Raw genomic sequence first — 22533 nt, 5'->3', positions numbered from 1 at the left:
CAACACCATAATCATATGCATGCACAATTCATAATTCAAGCACACAATCCATGAATCAAACACTCAAAAGAACACCATTGAGGACTGGATTCACTTGGAGCCGGTTCCCCCTCCAAAGAAGCTTTGCATTATCTCTTCTTCCAAAAGGAAGAGATCATTACAATGCACTTTTGTACCTTCACCAAAACATTAGCAACATGGATATGGAAAATCACATGTGCTAGCTTGGCACCTTGTGCCACGTTTTCCTCTTCTCAAAGTTTCAATGGCTACTGGAGCCACGAATCCTTATGGAGAAAAGGAGAGGATTGATGAGGCTTGGGCTTGGAACATGAGCTGAAAGTGTTCCCATATACTAGTACTTAGCTATGCTTGGTTGCACATTAACATAAGCTTATAGTTTGCATCAGAGTACTTAAGCTTGAGAGCTTGTTGAGAGCTTTCACTTGTACTTTTCCACACTCAATTAGCTTGAAAAATGGGCAAGATATCCTCCCTCTTTAAAGATTTCGATTTGAGGAGGTTAAGCTGGAAAGCCATTTTTAGCATCCACATGCCCTAGAGAGAGGTAGAGGCTAGGTGTCAGGTGGGGGAAGTTGGGTGCCAATTTCTTGGACTCCCATTGGTGGAATTGAATCCAACTTGGACCATGAGGTGCCCCCTTTCCACTTTTGCTAATTCTTATCCATGAGCCCCTTTTGGACGCCGCCCATAAGCCGTAATTTAGCCTTTTAGGTCCCTTCAAAACCCCGTTTTTGCTTCGTAAAATCCTGGCAGGATCTTAGGAAAATCTTTCATGCACTTTTGAAGTGGAATTTACTTTTTGGCACTTCTCTTGCCTTGAATCCACTTTCATAAATGTCATTTCTCCATCTAAGGGTGCTTTCATATGCTTTTTCCCATCTCAAATAGTCCTTTCTAGAGAGAGAAAAACTTGATAAACCTTTTTTGGTGTAACCTTTGTACAATTCTTTGGAGGCATAATGAAGCATGCTAATAAGCCATTGTGCTTTATTGGAATCACTTACAGAGATTCCCCTTTTCATAGATTATACCTTCATTGTGTCCTTGTCATTTTGACTAAGGCATAATCATTAACATATAATTCCCAACTCTTTTTCTTGGCATCTTCCCCTCTTAAATGGCCACTTTAAGATGAGGAAAATCATTCTGGAAAGTCAGAAAATTATGACACTATTGGTTGAGATTTTATACTATCCAATAAGAACCCTTTATACATAAAGCAAGTGTGTGAGCATTATGACATGTGTAAACTTACTATATTGGTTAACTTCCCATGCCTAGAGAGAAAATAAAGTATTTTTATGTTCATTGGTTCAAGTGGTCAATGAAAGCTCTTGGCACAATTAAGGCTAGAGTGTGAGCATTGTGACATGTGTCCACTTTCTTTATTTGGACAATGTGATCTTTTTTACCAAAGCTAATCTTTCAAATCCTCATGGTTGGAGAGAAGAAAATAGAATGGTTGATTGTTATTGGCTAGAAAAGGGTCTAGACAATGAGAGCGATTCTCTTTATGAGGCAAGGCAGTGAGGATCATGACATGTGTCCTGGAGCTTCCTAGAGCCTTAGAGGTTTCATTAATGTATTTATATCCTTAGTAACAAAAGCTTTAATTCTTATTGGCTCGTAAAATTAGCTAGCCAATGGTTAGGTACTATAGCTATAACAGGTGGTGTAGCATTGTGACAAGTGTTCAAAGGGTTGAGGCATACCTTAGAGCTACCTTAGATATTAGAGATAAGTGTGATTTAACTCAAGAGTCAAACTTGCTATTTTTGGTTAAGAGGTTGTTCCCATCCGAGGTACACTTCAGCCTTTAAACCTAAATAAATCATCCTAGTAAAGGTATATGAACTACATCTCTTATGCATTGTGGCTAGCACTACCTTAGCCTAAAGGTCATAGATCTAGATCCCAAATGCCATCCTTTTAGCTTATGCTTAAATCAACTCAAATGTCTTTTTAGTGGTGACACTAATTTTTATTACCTTGTTGAACCTTCTTTGGTGTAACTTTTGTATAGTGGCATAATGAAGCATGCTATTAAGCCATTGTGCTTCATGGAATCCTTACAGAGATTCCCCTTTTTTTTAGCATAGATTATACCTTCATTGTGTCTTCTTCATTTTGAATAAGGTATAATCATTAGCATATAATCCTCAACTCTTTTTCCTGGCATCTTCACCTCTTAAGTGGCCAGCTTAAGATAAGGAAAATCATTTAAGAAAGTCAAAAATTATGACATTACCTCTCTCTTGAAAGTCATAGTCATCCTCGACTATGGTGTAGCGAGATAAGCCATTACTAAGTCCATTTTCCTTTTGGGTAGAGGATCCCTTTAAGCCCCTAGACATCCTTCCAGAGTGGGTGACTAGTTTACTTGGCACTTGAGAGCTGAGTGGCTACCGCAAGTATGTCTTTCATATGGCCACATGTCATCATTCCAAAGTAGAGGGCAAGTCCAAAGTGGGTGACTAGTCCACCTGGCATTTGAGAGCCGACTGGCTGCCGCACGTATGTCTTTTATATAGCCACATGTCATCATTCTAGAGTAGAGGGCAAGTCTACTTGGCACTTGGGAGAAACTTTCTGCCTCAAGTATGACTCATAGTATGCATACACATTTAAAACAATTCAAACATAAAAGAGTTAGAACATTTGTTCATTATAAAATAACATTCATGTACATGCTTTCTTACTCTAAAGAGTCATTGTAAGCCTTAACAAGGGTTAAACTATTTTTCAATTGGATCCCTTGCAATTCACCTAGCATATTCAAAAGGATAATTTTCAAATTTAACAAGATACCTTCTAATAATCTTACCATTCCTTAGGATCTTGTCTTCATGTCATAAGATGCTTTCCGGTTGAAGGATTTCTTCTTGACCTTCGGATTCTGGAGGGCCTTCTTCAATAGTCTCACTTGGGGGTAGTCCTTTGTAAGCTTTCAATAGGCTTACATGAAAAGCATTGTGTATAAGCCATTTTTTGGGTAACTTAAGTTTATAAGCCATCTCATTTATGGGCTTAAGAACTTGAAAAGGGCCATAATAGCTTTTAGCCAACTTTGCATAATACTTTTGTTGGCCTGTAGGTTGCCTTTTACCAGACGTAAACCTCAGACGAGCCTTTGGGAATTGAAGTAACACCCAATCATGTCCTTTGAAGGTCAAAGCTCTTCTATGCTTATTTGCAGCAACCTTTTTCCTTTCTTATGCAATGGATATAGCTTGCTTGATCTTTTGGAAGGAGTCCTTTAAATCATGACTATATTCATCTGCTGCAAAGATCTTATCATGTGCATTTAATATCAATGGGCATTTTGGTCTACCTTCTATCACCTCGAAAGGTGTCTTACCTGTAGAGGTATGTATAGTGTTATTATAAGCATGTACTAAAGGTAGATACCTTTCCCATTGATCTTTTTTATCTACATCCGTAACATAGGCTTTTAGTAGATCAAGTATCGTTGAATTAGCAATTTCACTTTGGCCATCCGTTTGAGGATGATATGCTGAAGAGAAATTGAGTCTAGTGCCAAGATTTTCAAATAGACACTTCCAAAAATTACTGGTCATGCTAGGGTCTCTATCTAACACTATTGAAGTAGGTAAGCCATGATACTTAAACACTTGTGATATGAAGAGGGTTGCCATATGATGTGCCTTAATAGTCTTTTTGACAGGTATAAAATGAGCTTGTTTACTAAACCTGTCTACTATTGTCCAAATTCCTGTGTTACCATGGATAGACTTAGGTAATCCAAAGATAAAATCCATGGATATACTCTCCCATGGTGAATTTGGAATAGGCAAAGGCTATTGTAAGCCTGCTTGTTTCCCTCCATCATACTTTGTCTTTTGGCATGCAATGCATTTTGACACATACTCATTTATGTCCATTTTCATTGTAGGCCAATAAAAGTATGTTTCCATGGCTTTCAAGGTAGCTTGAATCCCTCTATGCCCAGCATAAGGTGGAGCATGAGATTCGTACGCTGTCTTTTCTCTAAGAGCTCTAGTTACACATAGCCTATTGCCATAGAGAAGATAACCATCTTCAAGCACATATGGTTCTTCTTTCTTCCCTAGAGCAATGGCAGACATGACATCTCTAAAATCAGAATCAGTAGCATACTCCTCTATCATTGACGATAGATCATTGTGAGTGGCTATTTATACTGCATTAACTTGGGGTATCCTAGAGAGGGCATCGGCCACTAGATTGTGTTTCCCAGGGATGTGAACAATATGAAAATTAAATTGTGATAGAAAGTTTGCCCACCTCATTTGTTTATCTGAAAGTTTGGTTTGGGTTATAAAATACTTTGATGGTCAATCCTAAGAATAAAGGGTGTACCCAAAAGATAGTGTTTTCAGGACTCTAAAGCATGCAAAACAGTTAAGAGTTCTTTTTCATAAATGCCTAAAGTCTTTTCCTCATTGTGCAACCTTCTACTTTCATATGCTATGGCATGCCTTTCTTGGAGCAATACAGCCCCAAGGCAATCACCACAAGCATCGCATTGCACTTCAAAAAGTTCTGAGAGATTAGGCAAAATCAAGACAGGTTGTATAGTGAGTTTTTGTTTCAAAGTTTCAAAAGCTTCCTTTTCATTTGAGGTCCATACATAATGTTTTTCTTTGTTAAGTCATGTAATGAACCACCTATAAAAGAAAATTTGTCTATAAAACGCCTATAATATGCACACATTCCAATGAAACTTCTTAATTCATGGCATCAATGCCACATAGCTAATTAACCCCTACTTTCTCAAGTTAAGTCCACCTTCAACCAAGTTTTATCCCTCAACCCTAGCTTATGCAAAATAGATCTAATGAGTGAGCTTTTGAAAAAATAATTTGCTCAGTATGCATGAGAGTAACGATGTGTTAGCGGAACGCCGCGACGAACGTTAGAGGTATTACAATAGACTTTGGACTGTAGCTGTATAGGAGGCTGAAAGGCATCGAGAGCTAGAAGTAAAGTTTCAAAGTCTTCAGTTGTCATCCTCAAAAGAAATAGAGTCACTAAAAAAGGAGATTATTGACCGCATTGCTGAGCTGGCAAACCAAAAGACCGAGATGGAAGCACAATTTGATAAATTCATTAAGAAGGCGGACAATTATTCCACCTTGCGACACTCGGCACACAACATATGAATTTATGTTAAATGGGGTGATTGTTTGTGGTTGCAGAGCATGGTATGAGATGCATGGTATACCAAAGACATCCTTTTACCGTTACAAGGAAAATTTTGAGTCCGGTGTGTGTCAATATCTGCATGGAAACACAAGGGTATTGAGCAAAGGCCTACAACATACTAGTGAGGCAAGAGCACTACTTGATGAATTTGTGAACATGAAGTCCGAGCCTGTGCCACACAAAATTAGAACAATGCTAGATGGCTCAAGGGAAACCAGGTTGTCGATTCCATCAATATTCAAACAAGTTGATATTTTAAAGGAAATCAATGCAACACTTGAGTAGTTGGGACACGAGAAAAGGCTATCAAAGTCATCGTTTAATAGAATTTGGAATAAAGAGTACTCACAAGTGTCCCTAACAAAGGCAAGTGAGTTCTCCAAGTGCACCTTTTGTAGTGGTCTCAAGGCAAAACTAGAAGCCAAAGACTTTACTAGCACTATGGTGCAGAACTCCGCTCTACAATGGCATTGCTACCGAGGATGACCGCCTAAATTAGTTGAGTAACGTACGTGTTGCTTGCCGCCGCTATCATTAAGCTCCAATCAATTGCTTGCCCACTATCATTAAGCTCTAATCGGTTGCAAAACCATTGGATAGGAGTAGCTTAAGTGAGAGCATTAGGTGTGTGATCCTAAGTGCTTCTCTAAATTAGAGGTTACAAGAAGTAGCTTTAGGCAAAAACCACCCATTGAACAGTTGAGCATCTATCGCATTCCTTCTATTTCATTTCATGCTTATGATCATTTCTTTCACCCCTCCTCCTATCCCCCCGCCCCCCCCCCTTGATGGTCATGTTGCACGCTGCAAGTCTGACTATGCTGTGCCTTCTTGAGTCCTCTCATGATTCAAGGATGATTATGCTGTGTCACAAGGTGTATAGCATTGATGTTGCATCTTTGAGATTCACTATGGTCTCGCACACGAAAGCGTCTGATCTTACCTCATTGCTTTATGCTCACACTACATGCATGGGTGTCTCGCATAGCCATTACAATGGGATGATGATGATCTCTCGCGTAATCGCCTGCATACATCTTTTCTTCATTACCATTGCTGTTTTTTAATTCTCAAGACCATGATGGAATGTGGGTTGCCAGGCCTTAGTAGAATTTTGGATCTGTGTATGCTATTTTGAATATGCACTTAATGTTGGAATAGGAAATGCAAATGCCTTTGTAAATGAGGTTCTTGATGCTCTTATTTGCTTGTTTCTTGTATTTATTATTTCATTATCTATTGAACAGGTGCTATTGAACAGAGAATGCAGAACGTTGAAGGAGTTGGGTATGGTCTGTGGCTTTTGTGTTTTGCTGTTTTTTTTATGGGAATTGAAAAATTGGGCATCCTAATGGATGCATGGTGGAAATTCTTTGAAAATTGAAGACAAAATTTTGGGTAGTTTGTGCTGTGAAAACTAACTTCGAGTGATTTTATTTGAATGCCCACATAGTTGTATCGTGCGAGAGAATTTATTTGGTAAATTTGTTATTGTGGTTTTGTGGTGAGAAAACTAAATTCGAGTGATTTATTTGAATGCCCACATGGTTTTACTGTGGAGTTCATTAGCTTGATGCAATGCGTGTTTGGGTTTGACTCGTAGATCAATGAATAAGTGGAATGGGCCTCAATTAACGTGATAGCAAGTGTGTGCTCTGTTTGATATTTGATTGATGTCTTTATTGATCGCCATATGGGTTGCCAGAGATGTGATTAAAATAATAATTTCTTGCTTGAGATGCATTAATTATTTTGTGATATTTCAAGGGAAGAACAAGATTATATTTTATTTTGTAGTATGCGAGGCACGGCATATTTTTTAGAAGGCAAATCGAATCTGTTTTGCGCACTCTAACACATGCCCATGATCATATTTTGAAGCCACAAGCATGAATGTGAGAACAAAGTTCTAAGGATATTTGAAGACTACCATTACCCAATATATTAACTTCAAGGGCTCAAAAATTAATACGTGAGCCGTAGCTTTTCTTTTGCTTTTGTACACCATCATTGGGGCCCAATCCCACATGGGACCCCCTTACGGTATTTACTTAGGTGGAGAGCCGAATACAAAAGCTTTGGAGTCAGTTGGGGCACACAGTGGAGCGAGTCGGGGACAGTCAGTGGATGCCCCTATGGTTCATAGAGATGTATGCAGACACGAAGTCTCGGCACATGTACAGAGGACTGCCAGCTGCGTTCAATGGATCATCTATTCTGAGTGTCTTCGGGACCCAAAGACATTTTTCTGGTTGTGAGCATTCTGGAAGCTGATGCTTCTGTGCTGCGATTCCCCCACTTGAATAAAGTAGCAAACCTACTGCTGCTGCCACAGATGCTGCTACTCCAGGTGGGTATACTGGCATACTCCAAGTTCCATCGGCCATTCCAAGGGAGGAGCTCCCCAGAATGAAAGGTTCATATATGGCCATGTGAAACTCGGCCAAAAGCCCCCCTGAGATCCATTGCCTGCCAATACATCTGATGAAGGCAGGAGCTCAGTAGTCAAACTAAGAGCAATGGTTGAATTATTTTCACTGTCCAGTGAAATAGCTGTTGTGGGGTTGAAGACCTTTGGCAGTATGTTATTGCCTGCCTGCCAAGTTGCCCCATGGATGTGGGGCAACTTCCCTTGCCTGCATTTCATGACTCCCACTACCTCCATTTGCCATGAGCTCACTTATATATATATATATATATATATATATACATTCATCTATATATATACATACATCTCTATACATACATACATACATACATACATACATACATACATACATACATACATACATACATACATATATATATATATATATATATATATATATATATATATATATATATAGAGAGAGAGAGAGAGAGAGAGAGAGAGAGAGAGAGAGAGAGAGAGAGAGAGAGAGAGAGGTATGAGTAGCTACTAGGGATATGAGCAATATGAAAGTTGAATTGTGATAGAAAATTTGCCCACCTCATTTGTTTATCTGAAAGTTTTGTTTGGGTCATAAAATACTTAAGACTTTGATGGTCAGTCCTAAGAATAAAGGGTGTACCCATAAGATAATGTTTCCAGGACTCTAAAACATGTAAAATAGCTAAGAGTTCTTTTTCATAAAGGCCTAGGGTGTTTTCCTCATTGTGCAACCTTCTACTTTGATATGCTATGGCATGCCCTTCTTGGAGCAAAACAACCCCAAGGCAATCACCACAAGCATCACATTGGACTTCAAATGGTTTTGAGAGATCGGGCAAAATCAAACAGGTTGTGTAGTGAGCTTTTGTTTCAAAGTTTCAAAGGCTTCCTTTTCTTTTGAGGTCCACATATACTTAATATGTTTCTTTGTGGAGTCATGCAATGGACCAGCTATGAAGGAAAATTTCTTTATAAAACGTCTATAATATGCACACATTCCAATGAAGCTTCTTAATTCATGGAGATTCTTTGGTTCAGGCCACGCATTTATTGCTTCCAACTTTTCAGGGTCCATTTGGATCCCATCTTTGGAAATAATGCGACCTAAATATCTAATCTCCTTAAAAAGAAGTCACTTTTCTTTTGATTAATATAAAGTTTATTCTCTCTCAAAACTTGAAATATTACCAGGAGGTGCTCTGTGGGGGTTAAAGGTCACTGTGCCTTTACCCCAGTTATGTACAATACTTAAACACATATATAAATGAATGAAAAAGAAGATTAGGGTGGTTCTGCACCCACCAAACTTGTGTGGCTCTCTATCTCTCTCTCTCTCCTTCTTCCATTCTTGCTTTCGTTGAGAGCACTCTCAACTGGTATCAGAGCCCGGGTGATCTAGTTGAGCGTGTGTGAATGCTGGAAGCTCAGCAGCTCTGTGGGAGGAAGGAGAAGCTCTGTGGGAAGCTTTGTGGGTGACTGTACTTGCATCCGAGTGTGCAGAGACCTTGGAGGAACCTTTGGAAAAGTCACTTTGGCTTTGTGAAGTGGTTTTGAGAGCCTGTTAAGAGCTTTCAAAGAAAAAGTCATTTTTTGAGCTTTTTCCTGTTCCGTTCGATGGTTCCGTTCGATGACAGAGACTCCGTATTGACTTGTAGAGGCAACTATTGCTTGCTTTTGGTATCCACTTCACTTCAGGAGCTTGGAAACACCTTCATTCTTGAATCTGGGATCATTTCATTGGATTTCTGACTCACTGTGTCAGTTCCTGCGTTTTTTGCCCGGGTGTTGGAACTCAAGTTTGGAGCAACCATTTGTAGATCTGTCAATTCCGGTGGACTCAGGAGGTCCTAAAACTTCTATGTTGCTCATCATTCGCACTCCGGTGGAGTTTACAGATAGGTCTGTTTCAAAAAACGTTTTTTAGTCCGTGTGTTGGACCCAGTGATTGAGACCACGGTTTCCAAAACCGTCTGTCCCATTGCGTTCCGGACGCCCAAAAACCCCTACCTGTCAGTTCTTGCGTAATTCGGTGGAGGATTTTCAGAGTTATAGATCTCTGTGTATTCAATTTGGTCTCTCTGTTATGCATTTTTGATTCTAAGGTTTTGAAACCTTAGATTTATGCCACATGGCAGTGGATAAGTATTGACTCCCATTTCTCACTCATCGGTTGGGATTTTGGAGTTCTAGCAGAAGAGAGATATTTGCAGATTTTCTTGCTGAGTCCGATTATGCAATGGCGCCCATGTTTTGAAGCATCTCAGGTTCTATTTTCAGTAGCGCTCATTACCGTGGGACTATGATTTCTTGAGCATACCTTATGCAGATCACTCTGGCTGCAGTGTGCGCTCATTCGTGGTATGCATTGGGTTGTAGTGGATGATTTATAGGCCATTTGGATGCATTGCGGTCCTTGTTGGATGTGCTGATAGGCCCAAATTGCCTTGTGGGATGCTATTTTTTTATGGACGCTTTGCACATGGATGCTATTTTATGCTGAGGGACAGCTTTGAAACATTGCAGGTGATGCACTGATAGTGCTATGCTCTCTTGGATGAGACATTATTGATGTATATGCCAGTGGACAGTGTTTATGCTTGAGTCATTTGGCACTTATTGGCATTTTCTTATGGGCCAGATTTGCTCATATGGATGCATAGTATATGCACATGAGTCAGATGCATCTTTTGATGCTTTGAGCTTTGAGTTTTGGTGATATTTCACACTATTGTGGCATACACATTTGGGTGCACCTGGTATTTGGTGTGATTCTCTCTTGCAGGCACTAGCATTTGGGATTTTGCTTTATTTGCATCATGGCATCCTCTTCCATGTCTGAAAAGGAGTTTTTCAGCATTAAAAAGTTTGATGGGACAAACTTTTCTTTGTGGAAAGAACAAATAAGGGATGTGCTTATTCAAAAGAAGCAGATTAAACCCTTGGCACGGATTGAAGCTAAGCCTACAAATATGTCTGAGGATGATTGGAATGAGTTGGATGCATTAGCAAAGTCTACTATTAGACTTCATCTTGCAGAGTCAGTTTATTTCACAGTAGTAAATGAGCAAACTACAGAAGATTTGTGGAAGAAACTGTGTGCCACTTATGAGAAGGAAACTACCTCTAATAAAGTCTACCTCATGAAGAGGTTGTTTGAGCTGCAGATGAAGGAAGGGGTCTCCATTGCTTCTCATTTGAATGAATTCAATATTATTTTCAGCCAACTTCAGGCTCAGAAGATGAATTTTGATGCGGAGACTAAGGCAATATTTCTCTTATGTTCATTGTCATCCTCATGGGATACCTTCCGTACAACTGTCAGTAACTCTGCACCTGGTGGAGTACTGAAATTTGATGATGTTGTGGGTAGCTTGTTGGCCGAGGAGATTAGACGGAAGTCTATGGATGGCAACAAGTAGGATGCAGCCTTAAATGTGCAAAGGGGCAGATCACAGTTCAGGGGGAAGTCCCAAGAAAGAGTGAAGTCACGTAGCAAATTCAGGGCATGGAACATTGAGTGTTACCATTGTGGCAAGAAGGGCCATATGAAAAAGGATTGCTACAAGCTGAAAAGAGAGCAAAAGGATAAGAAAAAAGAATGCAAATTGGGGTGCAAATCAAAAGGAAGAGAGTCCAAGGGAGGACAAAGGAAAAGTGAAGATCGAGGAGATCAATGCAGTCACACATGATAGTGACAATGATGTTCTCTTCATGTCTAGTTTATCTGCAGAGTTGCTTACCACTTCAGATGATGCATATTCCCAGGATTGGATTTTGGATTCTGGTGCTTCATTCCATGTTACTCCCCATAGGGAATGGTTCTCCACTTATGATAGTGGAAAGACAGGTTGTGTGCATCTTGGAAATGACTATGCATGTGACATAGTGGGAGCAGGTGACATAAAGTTTTCTTTTGCAAATGGGTCTGCATTTGTTTTGAAACATGTGAGACATGTGCCTAAGTTGACCAAGAGTCTTATTTCAGTGGGTCAGCTAGATGATGCTGGTTTTCACACCACTTTTGGCTTTCAAAGTTGGAAAATTCAAAAGAGCTCTATGCTTTTGGCTAGGGGTGCCAAGTGTGGGACTTTGTATCCCTTACATGTATCAGGGGTATTTGATCATGTTGTTGCAATAACCGAGCAGCCAAGCACTTCTTTGTGGCATTGCAGGTTGGGGCACATGAGCCAGAATGGAATGAAACTCTTATGCCGTTTGGGTTATGTACCACATTTGAGTTTCTCTGATTTTGAATTTTGTGAGCACTGTCTCTATGGGAAGCAGACTAAATCAGCCCATAAAAGAAGGGGAAAGAAAGAGTTTGAAATGCTTGATTTGGTGCATTCAGACGTATGTGGTCCCATGCCTACACGGTCATTAGGCGGGGCTGAATACTATGTGACATTCATTGATGATGCAACTAGGAAAGTGTGGGCTTATGCTATAGCTCGGAAGAGTGATGTGTTCCAGGTATTTCAGAAATGGCTGGCCTTGGTTGAGAATCAGTCAGGTAGAATGCTTAAATGCCTACGGATGACAATGGTGGAGAGTATCTCTCTCATGACTTTCAGCATTTCTGTGATACTCGTGGGATTAAGAGGGAGCTTACATCCCCTTGTACTCCAGAGCAAAATCCAGTTGCAGAAAATATGAACCGTACCATTCAAGAAAGGTTGCAATGCATGCTTTCCATTGCAAGTCTTTCTGGTGGTTTTTGGGCTGAGGCAATGAAGACTGCAATGCATGTGATCAATAGATCACCTAGTAAGAGTTTGGATGGTGGTATTCCTGAAGAGGCATGGAGTGGAAAGAAGCCCTCTCACTCTCATTTGCATATATTTGGGTGTGAGGCATATGCACATGTGCCAAAAGAGCTTCGAAAGAAGCTAGATCCTAAGTCTAGGAAATGCATCTTTCTAGGTTATGGTGAAAGTGGAGAGATGGGCTATCGTCTCTGGGATCCAGAAGCAAAGAAGATCATACGCAGCCATGATGTGGTCTTCAATGAGAAGAAGATGCATAAGGCACCCATGAGGGATGTGGAAATGAGGAGAATCACTTTTCAGGATGTGAATCCACCTGCATATGTTGATAGACAGCAAGCTGTCCATGCACCAAATGTGCAAGAAATGGTACCACCAAGTACTCCCACAGGTATACAATTAAGGGTAGATGATGGATCATCTATTGGTGGAAATGATGAGCCAAATGTGGCTGATATGCAAGTGGGACAGCAAGCTGAAATGCCCTTGAGAAGATCATCTAGAGTGTCTAGACCGCCTGATAGGTTTGTTCCAGGGGTAGACTATGTGATGCTTACTGATTGCGGGGAGCCTTCTTGCTATAGAGAGGCTATGATGCGTGAGGATCAATGCAAGTGGGAGTATGCTATGCAATCAGAGATGAGTTCACTTATGAAGAATAAGACTTGGGACTTGGTTTCTTTGCCACATGGAAAGAAAGCATTGCCATGTAAATGGGTCTACAAAATGAAGGTCACAGGTGATGATGTGCCTAGGTACAAGGCCCGTTTGGTTGCTAAAGGGTTCAAGCAAGAGAAGGGTGTGGATTTTGATGAGATATTCTCTCCGGTTGTGAAGATGACCACACTTAGATGCATGCTTGGACTAGTGGCATCAGAGGATATGGAGCTTATGCAGATGGATGTCAAGACAGCTTTCTTGCATGGGGATTTGCATGAGGAAATTTACATGGTGCAGCCGGAAGGCTTTGAAGAAAAGGGCAAAGAGCATTTAGTTTGCAAGCTAAAGAAGAGTCTCTATGGTCTTAAGCAAGCACCTAGAGAATGGTATCAGAAGTTTGATGCTTTCATTCGGTCCCAGGGTTTTAGAAGGAGTGAAATTGATCACTGCCTCTACACTAAAAGGGCTAAGGATAATAGCCTGATAATCTTGGCACTATATGTGGATGATATGCTATTGGCTAGCAAGAATACTTATGAGCTAGATGCATTAAAGGCCAAGTTGCATGAGGCCTTTGATATGAAGGATTTGGGACTTGCAGGTCATATTCTTGGTATGCGCATCACGCGTGATCGGAGTAGGAAACTCCTTTGGCTTTCACAAAAAGAGTTTGTTACAAAAGTATTACAGCGTTTCAATATGGAGGGGGGAAAGGCAGTGAGTACTCCATTGCCTCCATATGTGAAACTGAGTCATACAGATAGTCCCAAATCAGATGAGGAAAGGGCCATGATGGCCAAGGTTCCTTATGCATCAGCAGTTGGGAGTCTTATGTATGCTATGATAGCTACTAGACCAGACATTGCATTTGCAGTGGGAGTTGTTAGCCGGTATATGGCTAATCCAGGAAAGAGGCATTGGGAGGCAGTTAAGTGCATCATGAGGTACATGAAGGGTACCAAGGAGATGTGCATCTGCTTTGGTAAAGGAGACATGCGTGTACTTGGGTACACAGATTCAGACTATGCAGGGCTGGATAGTAGGAGATCCACTTCTGGTTATGTGTTCACCTTTGAAGGTGGTGCAGTGTTGTGGATGTCTCGTGCACAGAAGTGCATGGCTTTGTCTACCACAGAGGCTGAGTATGTTGCAGCCACAGAGGGTTGCAAGGAGGCTATATGGCTTGATCGGCTAGTGGGAGATTTGGGGATTCATACAGGTGTACCAACATTGCATAGTGATTCCATGAGTGCTATTCAGCTAGCACGGAATCTGGTCTTTCATGCAAAGACCAAACACATTGAGGTCAGGTACCATTTCATCAGGGAGGTACTTGAGGACAAGCGCATAGAGCTTGTCAAGGTTCATACAGATGATAACCCTGCAGATATGCTGACGAAGAGTCTACCTAGTCAGCGGTTTGAGTATTGTCGTGTATTGATGGGCATTGGATAGTATGCTCACTGGTTGTTCTCCCTTAAAGGCACATTGTCCTTTAAGTGGGAGGTTGTGGGGGTTAAAGGTCACTGTGCCTTTACCCCAGTTATGTACAATACTCAAACACATATATAAAAAAATGAAAAAGAAGATTAGGGTGGTTCTGCACCCACCAAACTTGTGTGGCTCTCTATCTCTCTCTCTCTCCTTCTTCCGTTCTTGCTTCCGTTGAGCGCACTCTCATGCTCCTTGTGTCCTTCCAAGGATTTGAAATAGATGACAATGTCGTCGAAGAACACACCAGTAAATCTCCTATGAGGCGTGAAAATCCTTTCCATCATGCGGTTGAAGGTAGCAAGAGCGTTAGTTAGACCAAAAGGCATTACTAGATATTCATATAGGCCAAAAGTAGTTCTAAAGGCCGTCTTTAGAATATCTTCATGCACAATTCGAAAAATAAGTAGAACCTTGTAGATTATCAAACAAATCATCAATACGTGGCACTAGAAACCTATTCTTAACCATAATCCTATTAAGTGCACGATAGGCCACACACATGCGGTATGTACCTTCCTTCTTTTGCACAAATAAGACTGGTGAGCAAAAAGGAGATGAGCTAGGCCTTACCATGCCTTTCTCAACTAGCTCATTTACTCGCTTTAGAATCTCCTCTTGTTGAGCATGAGAGACTCTATAAGGAGGTCTATTAGGTGGAGAACTCCCTGGAAAGAGCTCTATGAAATGATCATCATCCCTTCTTTTTGGAGGTAACTCACAGGGAATGTCTTCTATGAAAATATCTTCATTTTCCTTGAGGAATTGAGATAACTCTAATTCCTCCTTGGAGCTTTTGCTCTCACTACAAGAAACACAATCATCATTTACAAGATCTTTGACAAAAATCATGTAAACAAAAATAGAACTTTTCATCGATCTATCTAAAGCTTGACTATTTACAAGGGGTATAGTACGCCATTCTTCACAAGCTTGTATATACATATCTTTTTCCCGACATTTGAATTCCTTTCGGGAAACTTCATGGAAACAGCCATGCAATCAAACCGTGGTGCTCTAAGCAATACATCTTCTCTCTTGAGAGGGGAAATATAGAAATCTTCCTTATCCACATAACCTTGGATGTGGAGCCTTAGCTTTCCAATGAGAGGAGTCACTGGAACTTCTTGCCCTTTGAAAGGCCCATCTGCATCCACCATTTTCCCCATCCCATGAGGGTGGATTCCTAGCTTTGTGGCCAACTCAATGGATATGAAATTGTGAGTTGAGCCACGATCAAAGAGAATGAGAGCATCATGCTCTCTTACTTTTCCCCAAGCATAAGAAAGTGGGGATCCTTTGCAATGGCCATCCTCTTCTTGAGCTTCAACCATTGTAGCTCTAGGAAGGTCACTATGAGTATTTCTCTTGGGGCAAGTTCTATAGACATGGCCTTGCTCCCCATATTTGAAACACTTATTTTCTCTCCTAAACTTCTCAAGTTCTTCGGGAGAGAGACGATTTTCACCTTGATAGATGCCCTTGTTCTTCACTTGATTTGAACTTTTGAAGAAGCTTGGCGCATTGGAATTTCTTCCCTTTCCATCCTTGCATTCTTTGCTTTCATTGGCCCAATAGTTCCTCATATCACTTTGTTGGAAGTTGATTCTTGAGGCAACTATTGCATGATGGATAACCTTCGACGAAATGGATTTGGGCATTTGAGCATTGATATACTCACTCATCTCTTCTGGCCTGCACAGAATTGTTGCTTTTGCTCAATAAATTTTATTCTTTTATAGATAGTGGCTTTGAGATGTAAGTCCCAAAACATGTCTACATGCTTTTGAATAGACTCATTGGGAGCCATCTTCAAGCTTCGCCAGGCAGTGAATACTTTATCTTCAGCATTAGTAGCTAAGAATTCTTCATGATGGCAATTCTCATAGCTTTGCAAGTCTTAGGGGCTTCTCCATTTGAGCGTAAGCTCGCCCACCATTGACGTGCCAACTTTTGGAAATGCATGGAGACATGACGTAACTTAGAGGACTCAATGAAGCCCTCATCTCCATAGGCAGCGTCAAATTGTTGTATGAAAGCTAAAACTTTTTTAGTGGCCCCAAAAGCACCATCATAAGTTAAGAAGGTAATATTCTTACCTCCTTCTTTGAACTTCTTGAGCTTACTGGAGCATTTCCAAGCAGCATGACTCCTTTTATGTCCTCTCTTTTGTAGCTCACCAATGGAGCTAGAGGAATGGTTGCTGCTTTCATCCGAAGATGAAAGCAGCAGCCATGTCATCTCCATCATCCAAAGATGATGGAGACGAAGAGGAAAGAAAAGATGGTGACCTCTTCTTTCTCTTCCTTTGTCTCCTAGCCTTTTCTTCTCGATGAGAAGAAGGAGACCTTCTTCTTTTTGGAGGAGTAGGAGACTTCTTCAATCGGTGTCGTCTAGGAGCTACTTCTTCGTCATCACTGGGAGAAGAAGCATCACTGCTATCCTCCAATAGAGCTTCATTTTGTTGCACATTCTCTTGCCTCACTTGGGAGTCTTCATTGCCTCTTTGCTCATGAGGTAGAGAATGGCCTAATTCTCTCTCCACCATAGGGATTTCTATTTTGGAGGTCTCACCAAGAGCCCTCTCAGAAATTCCCTCTTTTTGGAAAAGAGAACTCATGTTGTTGGTTGCAATTTGAGCTTGCAACTCAGCATGAAGAGTGGGATTCCTCATCACCTCTTTAAACCTGCTCAAAAGATAGCCAACAAATTGTTTACCATCATCCATGGCACTATCTTGTGCCATATCAAAACCACTATCAACAATTTGCTTTCCTTGATTACTATGAGACATTGTGTACACAATTTTCTAGTGTGTGTGTAGATTCTCAAATCACTTCCTTCTCTGAAGCTCTCGTAGGACTTCTCTTCTTAAACAAGGAGAGAATTGCCTCAAGCTCTGATACCAATGTCAGAGTATAGCATTTATTCCTTTTATTTGCAGCGAATTTAATGTGAAAGAAGAGAGAAGAGAACTCTCTAATCACACTACTAGAGAAGGAGAGAATAGCATTGAAAAGAAAGAGAACATAGTTGCAAATTATCATTGTGTAGATAGCAAATAACACTTATAATCACACACTGCAACACCATAATCATATGCATGCACAATTCATAACCATTGAGGACTGGATTCACTTGGAGCCGCGGTCCCCCCTCCAAAGAAGCTTTGCATTATCTCTTCTTCCAAAAGGAAGAGATCATTACAATGCACTTTTGTACCTTCACCAAAACATTAGCAACATGGATATGGAAAATCACATGTGCTAGCTTGGGACCTTGTGCTACGTTTTCCTCTTCTCAAAGTTTCAATGGCTACTGGAGCCACGAATCCTTATGGAGAAAAGGAGAGGATTGATGAGGCTTGGGCTTGGAACATGAGCTGAAAGTGTTCCCATATACTAGTACTTAGCTATGCTTGGTTGCACATTAACATAAGCTTATAGTTTGCATGAGAGTACTTAAGCTTGAGAGCTTGTTGAGAGCTTTCACTTGTACTTTTCCACACTCAATTAGCCTGAAAAATGAGCAAGATATCCTCCCTCTTTAAAGATTTCGATTTGAGGAGGTTAAGCTGGAAAGCCATTTTTTTTAGCATCCACATGCCCTAGAGAGAGGTAGAGGCTAGGTGTCAGGTGGGGGAAGTTGGGTGCCAATTTCTTGGACTCCCATTGGTGGAATTGAATCCAACTTGGACCATGAGGTGCCCCCTTTCCACTTTTGCTAATTCTTATCCATGAGCCCCTTTTGGACGCCACCCGTAAGCCGTAATTTAGCCTTTTAGGTCCCTTCAAAACCCCGTTTTTGCTTCGTAAAATCCTGGCAGGATCTTAGTAAAATCTTTCATGCACTTTTGAAGTGGAATTCACTTTTTGGCACTTCTCTTGCCTTGAATCCACTTTCATAAATGTCATTTCTCCATCTAAGGGTGCTTTCATATGCTTTTTCCCATCTCAAATAGTCCTTTCTAGAGAGAGAAAAAATTGATAAACCTTTTTTGGTGTAACCTTTGTACAATTCTTTGGAGGCATAATGAAGCATGCTAATAAGCCATTGTGCTTCATTGGAATCACTTACAAAGATTCCCCTTTTCATAGATTATACCTTCATTGTGTCCTTTTCATTTTGACTAAGGCATAATCATTAACATATAATTCCCAACTCTTTTTCCTGGCATCTTCCCCTCTTAAATGGCCAGTTTAAGATGAGGAAAATCATTCAAGAAAGTCAAAAAATTATGACACTATTGGTTGAGATTTTATACTGTCCAATGAGAACCCTTTATACATAAAGCAAGTGTGTGAGCATTATGACATGTGTAAACTTACTATATTGGTAAACTTCCCATGCCTAGAGAGAGAATAAAGTATTTTTATGTTAATTGGTTCAAGTGGCCAATGAAAGCTCTTGGCACAATTAAGGCTAGAGTGTGAGCATTGTGACATGTGTCCACTTTCTTTATTTGGACAATGTGATCTTTTTTCCCAAAGCTAATCTTTCAAATCCTCTTGGTTGGAGAGAAGAAAATAGAATGGTTGATTGTTATTGGCTAGAAAAGGGTCTAGACAATGAGAGCGATTCTCTTTATGAGGCAAGGCAGTGAGGATCATGACATGTGTCCTGGAGCTTTCCTGGCGCCTTAGAGGTTTCATTAATGTATTTATATCCTTAGTAACAAAAGCTTTAATTCTTATTGGCTCGTAAAATTAGCTAGCCAATGGTTATGTACTATAGCTATAACAGGTGGTGTAGCATTGTGACAAGTGTTCGAAGGGTTGAGGCATACCTTAGAGCTACCTTAGATATTAGAGATAAGTGTGATTTAACTCAAGAGTCAAACCTACTATTTTTGGTTAAGAGGTTGTTCCCATGCGAGGTACACTTCAGCCTTTTAACCTAAATAAATCATCCTAGTAAAGGTATATGAACTACGTCTCTTATGCATTGTGGCTAGCACTACCTTAGCCTAAAGGTCACAGATCTAGATCCCAAATGCCATCCTTTTAGCTTATGCTTAAATCAACTCAAATGTCTTTTTAGTGGTGACACTAATTTTTATTACCTTGATGAACCTTCTTTGGTGTAACTTTTGTACAGTGGCATAATGAAGCATGCTATTAAGCCATTGTGCTTCATTGGAATCCTTACAGAGATTCCCCTTTTTTTAAACATAGATTATACCTTCATTGTGTCTTCTTCATTTTGACTAAGGTATAATCATTAGCATATAATCCTCAACTCTTTTTCCTGGCATCTTCACCTCTTAAGTGGCCAGCTTAAGATAAGGAAAATCATTTAAGAAAGTCAAAAATTATGACATTACCTCTCTCTTGAAAGTCATAGTCGTCCTCGACTATGGTGTAGCGAGATAAGCCATTACTAAGTCCATTTTCCTTTTGGGTAGAGGATCCCTTTAAGCCCCTAGACATCCTTCCAGAGTGGGTGACTAGTTTACTTGGCACTTGAGAGCTGAGTGGCTGCCGCAAGTATGTCTTTCATATGGCCACATGTCATCATTCCAAAGTAGAGGGCAAGTCCAAAGTGGGTGACTAGTCCACTTGGCATTTGAGAGCCGACTGGCTGCCGCACGTATGTCTTTTATATAGCCACATGTCATCATTCTAGAGTAGAGGGCAAGTCTTCTTGGCACTTGGGAGAAACTTTCTGCCTCAAGTATGACTCATAGTATGCATACACATTTAAAACAATTCAAATATAAAAGAGTTAGAACATTTGTTCATTATAAAATAACATTCATGTACATGCTTTCTTACTCTAAAGAGTCATTGTAAGCCTTAACAAGGGTTAAACTATTTTTCAATTGGATCCCTTGCAATTCACCTAGCATATTCAAAAGGATAATTTTCAAATTTAACAAGATACCTTCTAATAATCTTACCATTCCTTAGGATCTTGTCTTCATGTCATAAGATGCTTTCCGGTTGAAGGATTTCTTCTTGACCTTCGGATTCTAGAGGGCCTTCTTCAATAGGCTCACTTGGGGGTAGTCCTTTGTAAGCTTTCAATAGGCTTACATGAAAAGCATTGTGTATAAGCCATTTTTTGGGTAACTTAAGTTTATAAGCCATCTCATTTATGGGCTTAAGAACTTGAAAAGGGCCATAATAGCTTTTAGCCAACTTTGCATAATACTTTTGTTGGCCTGTAGGTTGCCTTTTACCCAACGTAAACCTCAGACGAGCCTTTGGGAATTTAAGTAACACCCAATCATGTTCTTTGAAGGTCAAAGCTCTTCTATGCTTATTTGCAGCAACCTTTTTCCTTTCTTATGCAATGGATATAGCTTGCTTGATCTTTTGGAAGGAGTCCTTCAAATCACGACTATATTCATCTGCTGCAAAGATCTTATCATGTGCCTTTAATATCAATGGGCATTTTGGTCTACCTTCTATCACCTCGAAAGGTGTCTTACCTATAGAGGTATGTATAGTGTTATTATAATCATGTTCTACTAAAGGTAGATACCTTTCCCATTGATCTTTTTTATCTACATCCGTAACATAGGCTTTTAGTAGATCAAGTATCGTTGAATTAGCAATTTCACTTTGGCCATCCGTTTGAGGATGATATGCTGAAGAGAAATTGAGTCTAGTGCCAAGATTTTCAAATAGACACTTCCAAAAATTACTGGTCATTCTAGGGTCTCTATCTAACACTATTGGAGTAGGTAAGCCATGATACTTAAACACTTGTGATATGAAGAGGGTTGCTATATGATGTGCCTTAATAGTCTTTTTGACATGTATAAAATGAGCTTGTTTACTAAACCTGTCTACTATTGTCCAAATTCCTGTGTTACCATGGATAGACTTAGGTAATCCATGGATATACTCTCCCTTGGTGAATTTGGAATAGGCAAAGGCTTTTGTAAGCCTGCTTGTTTCCCTCTATCATCATACTTTGTCTTTTGGCATACAATGCATTTTGACACATACTCATTTATGTCCATTTTCATTGTAGGCCAATAAAAGTATGTTTCCATGGCTTTCAAGGTAGCTTGAATCCCTCTATGCCCAGCATAAGGTGGAGCATGAGATTCGTACATTGTCTTTTCTCTAAGAGCTCTAGTTACACATAGCCTATTGCCATAGAGAAGATAACCATCTTCAAGCACATATGGTTCTTCTTTCTTCCCTAGAGCAATGGCAGACATGACATCTCTAAAATCAGAATCAGTAGCATACTCCTCTATCATTGACGATAGATCATTGTGAGTGGCTATTTATACTGCATTAACTTGGGGTCTCCTAGAGAGGGCATCGGCCACTAGATTGTGTTTCCCAGGGATGTGAGCAATATGAAAATTAAATTGTGATAGGAAGTTTGCCCACCTCATTTGTTTATCTGAAAGTTTGGTTTGGGTTATAAAATACTTTGATGGTCAATCCTAAGAATAAAGGGTGTACCCAAAAGATAGTGTTTTCAGGACTCTAAAGCATGCAAAACAGTTAAGAGTTCTTTTTCATAAATGCCTAAAGTCTTTTCCTCATTGTGCAACCTTCTACTTTCATATGCTATGGCATGCCTTTCTTGGAGCAATACAGCCCCAAGGCAATCACCACAAGCATCGCGTTTTTCTTTGTTAAGTCATGTAACGAACCAGCTATAAAAGAAAATTTGTCTATAAAATGCCTATAATATGCACACATTCCAATGAAACTTCTTAATTCATGGCATCAATGCCACATAGCTAATTAACCCCTACTTTCTCAAGTTAAGTCCACCTTCAACCAAGTTTTATCCCTCAACCCTAGCTTATGCAAAATAGATCTAATGAGTGAGCTTTTGAAAAAATAATTTGCTCAGTATGCATGAGAGTAACGATGTGTTAGCGGAACGCCGCGACGAACATCAGAGGTATTGCAATAGACGTTGGACTATAGCTGTATAGGAGGCTGAAAGGCATTGAGAGCTAGAAGTAAAGTTTCAAAGTCTTCAGTTGTCATCCTCAAAAGAAAT

The sequence above is a fragment of the Dipteris shenzhenensis genome, chromosome 22 (assembly GCF_047967505.1).
Source record: "Dipteris shenzhenensis isolate YYH24624 ecotype China chromosome 22, Dip_SZ_1.0, whole genome shotgun sequence".
Lineage (NCBI taxonomy): Eukaryota > Viridiplantae > Streptophyta > Polypodiopsida > Gleicheniales > Dipteridaceae > Dipteris > Dipteris shenzhenensis.
The sequence above is the reverse complement of the archived record's forward strand: the minus strand, read 5'-3'. Positions refer to the sequence as shown.